At 48.6% G+C, this 6,000-nt stretch overlaps 1 protein-coding gene across 3 annotated transcripts in view; it reads left to right on the top strand.

The window, feature by feature from the left end:
* The first annotated feature begins 533 nt into the window (after positions 1–533).
* Large1 (LARGE xylosyl- and glucuronyltransferase 1) overlaps positions 534–6,000 on the top strand; it is a 425,417-nt gene continuing 419,950 nt past the window's right edge. For all 3 annotated transcript variants that reach the window (XM_034522395.2, XM_034522396.2, XM_076915421.1), the window contains exon 1: positions 534–1,628. The gene's annotated coding sequence lies outside the window, so the exon portion shown is untranslated. The remainder of the gene's footprint in view (positions 1,629–6,000) is intronic.

Genomic DNA, 6,000 nt, shown 5'->3' with positions numbered 1-6,000 from the left:
TTGCACAGTATTCTTGGATTCAGAATCTAAGCAAGATGCTGTCAAACCGTTCAGATAGGGACTCCTCACAGCTCCGGCTGCCCCATACCCTGTCTACCTAGGGGAGAGCCATGTCCCCAGCAGAAAGAAAAGCAGGGTAAACTTCCTACTTCCCCCCAAACCATTTTTTTTTTTTGAAAAGGAGTGGCACGGTGACCCACCCTGCAGGCATCCCTAAAGCAACAATTGCGAACTCGACCCGCCTCTCTTCCCAGTCTTTCATCCGGGCCCGGCGTAGTCCCAGGCAGGGAAAGAAGGGGGGCAGGGGGCGGGTTCCAGCTAGCACCCTTTATCCGCGACCCGGCCCGGGATCCTGGCTCCGGGTGTTTCATCCGCCTGAGTTCCAGTGAGCCAAGGAGCAGAGGGAGGTGCTTGGCCGTAGGCGTAGCCTAGGCAGGGTGGGCACCAGAGACGCACATTCCTGGCGCTACCTATTGGTCGTCCGTGCGGTCACGGGGAAGGGGCGTGGCCCCGAGGCGGACTCCGGTCCCGCCTCCGCTCGGAACCCAGCCCGGATCGTGGTCCTCCTCCTTCCCGCCTCCCCCCCCTCCCCGCAGCTGCACAGACATGACACAGACACACAGTCACTGCAGCTGCTGAGGGAGCCCGACGCTCTAGGCACGCGGCGGTGGCCGGACTAGCCCGGAGCTCGAACCCCAAGCCCGCCAGCTTGCTCCCACGCCGGTCCCCCGCACGGAGGTTCCCGCCCGGACGCGCGCGGGAAGCAAGGATCGCGCGCCCGTTCGTTCGGGGCTCCAAGCTGCTCACAGCGTCTGCAGCGGACGCGCGGCTCCAAACCTGAGCGCTCCGGGAAGCCGGCGCGTCTCCGAGGCGGCGGCGGGGGCCGCCCGCCAGGGTTCCCCGCACCCATCGTGCTTCGTCCCGCTCGCCGCGCCCCGGCGGCCGTGACCTTCCCAGGGGCGCCTGTCCTGGCCCCGCGCCCCTGGTCCAGCGCCCCAGGCCGGGGCGAGGCCCTCTTCAGAGCGGGCTTCTCGCAGAGCCGCGGGCGGGCGACGCAGGCCCGGGGGGAGGGTCACCGCAAGCAGCTACCGAGGGTCTCAGTGCTCGCTCGCTGCGTTTGTCTCCCGACCGGGCTGAGCCGCTCCCTGCCTCGCCGCTTCTCCAGAGCCGGGGGCGCGGCTGCACTCGCCTGGCCCGGCCGGTTGCGGGCAGGCCCTGCCCTGGAGGGACTAAGCCGTCAGGGGCTCGAGAGGTGAAGCCGGCGGAGCTGCCGCTCCGCGTTTCTTCCTGGTGCTGGTTTCCGGGTCCCAACCCAGGGCGGCCCCAGGCCCTTGCCCATGCGAGGTGCCCCGGGCTTGGAAGAGTCCTTCTGTCTTGGAGCAGCTCTCGGCAGCCACCCGGGAGGAGGAGAAATAGGGGAGATTGCTCAGTCCCGGCAAGGCGGACCTTTCCTGTTGGCATTTGGAGCCCAAGGCTGTCCCGAAGTCTGTGCTTGGCACGGTTGGTCGGGTTAAAATAGCGCCAGCTGGGATCTCCACCCGGACCCACTGCACTTAGTAGGCGTCAGTGGCACCACGCCTTTCAGCTCTTTCGGAGTGTACCTCTGCCTGGGTGTAGTCAAGGCCAAGGTAAGAGCCCTAAGGTGCGAGAGAACCTGCGTGGGAATGCTTTAGTGAGCAATGTCGGACAAGTTATCCAAACCTGTGGCTAGTACCCGGTGGTGTGCTTAGGATGCAAAGAGGATGGGCACACCATTTCTGACCCGGCTTTGAGTCCTGGAAAAGCAGGAGGTGTAAGACCCCAACCTCTGGTGTCCCCAGGATCGTCTCAGGGCCTGACAGGCTCATAGGCATACAAGATATTGATAGGCAGGGGTGAGTTGGGGTGTGTGTGTAGGGGGCTGGTTCTTAGTAACACCTGGAGGTATTGTTTTCCCAGCACCCTGGGACCCTTCCTGTCTTTCTTCGATGTTCACCTGTCTTTTATGATGGGATGTCCAAAGAATTTTACTTTCCAACTGGTTGAAGAGAGCCCGGTTTCGGGGTGTGCATCCACATTTTGCAAAAGCTCTTTAGGATAAAGTAGTTGGATGTCATGGATACTTGTGAGGGGAAGACCCAACCAACATACCTGGTCTGTCCTGTTTAGACTCAACTTCTTGTAGTGATCAGTGACTACTCAAAGCTTCCTGTAAATGTCATTGCTTCTGGAGGTTGAAATGGTAACTCTAAAGTTTGTGTATTATGAAGTTATACTGTTCATCACCTTGAAATGCTCCCTCTGTGTAAGGATAGTTCTTTCTACAAGCTACGTCTTTGCCAGTGTGAGATTTATTAAACCTATGCACTTCTGGATTTTAAATGGGTCATCTGCGAGGGAACAGATTGTTTTTGACAGACCCAGTCCATCTCAAGGGTGACCCTGTTAAATAGGGATGCATTGTTTTTTTTTTTTTTTTGTTCCAGTGCTGATATTCCTCAGTTGAGTAGGTTTCTGCTGAATTCCGAATCCGTGAATTTTGTCACTCAGTCCATTAAAATGATTTCCTGAGGGAGCAAAATAGCAGCTTACATTTTTCTGTGAATGTCACAGGAAGTGTACTGGGTCTTATGTAAGTGTCCCAAGAGAGAACTCATACTCTTTCTTCCTTTAGGGGGACATAGCGGGCCTGGAGGGGTGGTACATCACCTAAAAGTAGATGACTTTTCTGACATAGGTGGGGACCCAAAGTACGTATTTAGTGGGTGAAGGCATCTGAGGCTGATGTTCCTCTTTGCCTCTCCTGCATTCCCACCTCAGGATCCACTTTGATAGACTCAAGATTGGGGAACGATCTAAATTAGGAAAAGAACAGTGGTCTTTTCTCATCTCTCACAAATGAGTGACATGAATGTATTACTCACCAGTGTGTTGAAACCTTACTGGGGCAGAAAAAAAAAAAGACTAAAAGAAAACTTGCATGAAGGTTTCACACATCGCTTGTGTGTTTTCAAAGAGTGCTTTACCTTAGTGGAAATTGCTTGAGGAGATCACACATTTATTGAGCTGTGCCTGTTAATTCTAGAAAGGAAAGGGAATGAAGGAAAGGAGCTACGCAGAAGGCAGAAGCTGTAAGGATTGAGATAATAGCGGATTTGCCAAGGAAAGTAGGCAACCTCCCTTAGGAGGACAGGGAGGCTTCTAAAGCAGACATTCCCACCAGTCTGGGTGAGCACAGGCCACCTGCAAGTGTGGGCTCCCAATGTTACATGAAGAGGTCTGAATTGTAGATTAATATTTTTGAAGTAAAAGGATATAGATTCCTTTGGCTTTTAAGTTGAAAGTGGATGAGCCTTAGAAATAAAATTAAAGGTTTTTATCCTCTCATAAGTTATGAGAATACTTCTTGTCTAGGTCACCAAGGTTTTTCTAGATTCTGTGTTCCTGAGCTGCCCTTTAAAGTCAATCCTTGAAGGCAAGAGTTTGCTTTGCCCAGTGTCTCCATCCTTCAGCCACCTATAGGACACTAGGGGGGACTAGTTTTCTATTCTACCACCCAAGCACAAAGACCACAAGCAGATGTTAGAAACGACCACGGCTTGTTGTGAAAGCTCATGATCTTAAGTTTTTGCTACTCAGTTTGTGCTTGCACTGTTGAGTGGATTTCAGATGTTTGGATGGTTGGCCTGGTTTAGTGTCATGTGGACAATGTGGGTGTTAACTGCAAAGTGTTAAGGGAAAATCTGGTAAGATGCAATTACAGTATTTTAAGTATATAAGGGCTATGCATTTTGGGAAGTGTTAAGGGAAAATCTGGTAAGATGCAGTTACAGTATTTTAAGTATATAAGGGCTATACATTTTTGGGAATGTTGCCTCCTGTAAACTTCCTTTTTAACATTGGTTCATGCTAACTTTAAATTCCCTAATGGTGCTTGTAACTATCCTCCATCCCCTTTGTAGTTCTGAGGATCAAACCTAGAGCCTCATACTTGTTAGGTAAGTGCACTGTCTATTACTGAGATACATCCACAGCCCTTTCTTTTGGGGGGATGATGTAGGGATGTGCTTTTGGACTGTATAACTCAGTCTTCAAAAATAACACTTCTTTAGGTCATCTTTAAAATTAATTCCATTAAACTTAAAATTTCTTGCTGTCATCCCCTTAAAAGTACATTCTTTACACAGGTGGTAACATAGCGTTTGACAGCGTGTTTGGACTTACTAGCTCTAATGAAAGACACACAAGGCAGTAAGGAGGACGCTAAGAGACTGGCCATTCCTGCACATTGGCACCCAGAGGGCAAATTTCACCAAGACCTTGGTGCTGCTGGAGTCTTAAAAGCCTGATTCTGCATGTAGAATTTGACTTTGCTCAGAACCTGCAAAGTTCTGCAAGTTGTTTCATTACCTGGAACCCTGGAGTATTAGAGTGCATCTGTGACCTTTTACTCATAAGTATAGTGCATTTATAGGTAGTTTAAGGAGAATTGCTACTGTGGTCTAGGAAAATGATCAACACAGAGTCTCATCCTTCTCTTGGTGCTTTATGGGTTTATTCTCATAGGTGCAGTATGACAGTGGGGTAGGAGACTGAAGGAAGGAGATACTTAGGGGTGTGGTCCTAGGCATGGAGGGATGCTTATGAATTTGAGGAAAGACCTTTGGTAGGGGTGAAGGGAGAAGCTGAGGTAGAGTACTACTGGCTTTTGTAAGGTCAGTGAGGCAGGAACAATGACAATTTGGGGGTGTGGCTTCGCTGCTATAGTCTTGTATGCTGGATAGTGTGATGTTGATATTTGGAAATCAGTAGATACATTCCAGTAGAGTTAACCGTTCTTACTTCTAATTTATCAAGTAGTGATTTGATTGATTCTGAATTTTTTTTGTGGCAGGTGCCTTGCTCTGATCATAAAGGTTCTTCATTTGGCTCATTGGTGATGAGGGATAGCAGGCAGCCATTCACTCCGACAAGCTGAGTACTACTGTACAGCTGTGTTCAAAGGATGGCTTTGAATATTCTAGGTTAGTGGGAATAAGGAAGACAGCAGCATGGAAATGCCAGTATACACTGTGTGAGAATAGTCAGTGGAACGGCAGCTGGAACAGGAGAATTTCTAGGAAGGGAAAGCTTGGAGTCAGAAAGTTAATGCCTTAACAGGGGCCCCTTGCTAGTGATTGTGCCTTAGTCTCATGCTCTGTGAAATCACAATGGGCCAAGAATGGTTGTTGGGCAAGTCCCAGCAAAGAGAGCTGATTACCCCAGATTGCTATTAAACATAGACAAACGTTTTGGTGTCCATGTTTTTCTTCATAGAGCATTTTTCCTGTCCTTTCAACAACTACTAGCAATGCAGATAAAGAAAAGATTTCTTCTTAAGCCTAAGTCAGGCCTCTGTGTACATGAATGGCATCTGCGGTCTCATTGTGTGATTACACAGTAGTGGGAAGAAAGACTCAGGTACTTGACACATAATGCAGTACAGGAAGGGCACAGCTGTCTTCGGTTAGAATATATTTTATTCTGTCAGCTTTAGCTCCAGATAGAGTTATGTCTGTGCTTCTCGCCAGAACGTGGCTTCTGTATTATAACCATTTCCATTCTCATCTTAACTTTTTTTGCTGTTGGAAGAGATTTATGCTGACAATGGGAATATGCCTGCATGTGTCTGACTCCCTCTGTGTGCTGTGCTAGTAAACTCTAGTGTTTTTCTGGGTCTTGGTATCTGTCAGGGATTGGTTCTTAGGTCCTTCCCTTTTAATACCAATTTCTCCGTATGTCTAAGCTCCTTTTATACGATGAAATAGTGTTTGCATAGAAACTATATAAACCTCTAGATTATTTCTAATACCTGCCCCAATGTAGATGGTATATAAATACTTATCACAGTGTGCTGTTTATAGAGTAAATGGCAGTCTACATGTTTAGTATAGATATAATTTTTATTTAAATATTTAGTTTTACTTTATGTGTATGAGTGTTTTGTCTGAAAGTAAAGTGCACTATATGCATGCCTGTACC

Source organism: Arvicanthis niloticus, chromosome 18 (genome assembly GCF_011762505.2).
Source record: "Arvicanthis niloticus isolate mArvNil1 chromosome 18, mArvNil1.pat.X, whole genome shotgun sequence".
Lineage (NCBI taxonomy): Eukaryota > Metazoa > Chordata > Mammalia > Rodentia > Muridae > Arvicanthis > Arvicanthis niloticus.
This window is presented reverse-complemented; position numbering and strand designations above follow the sequence as displayed.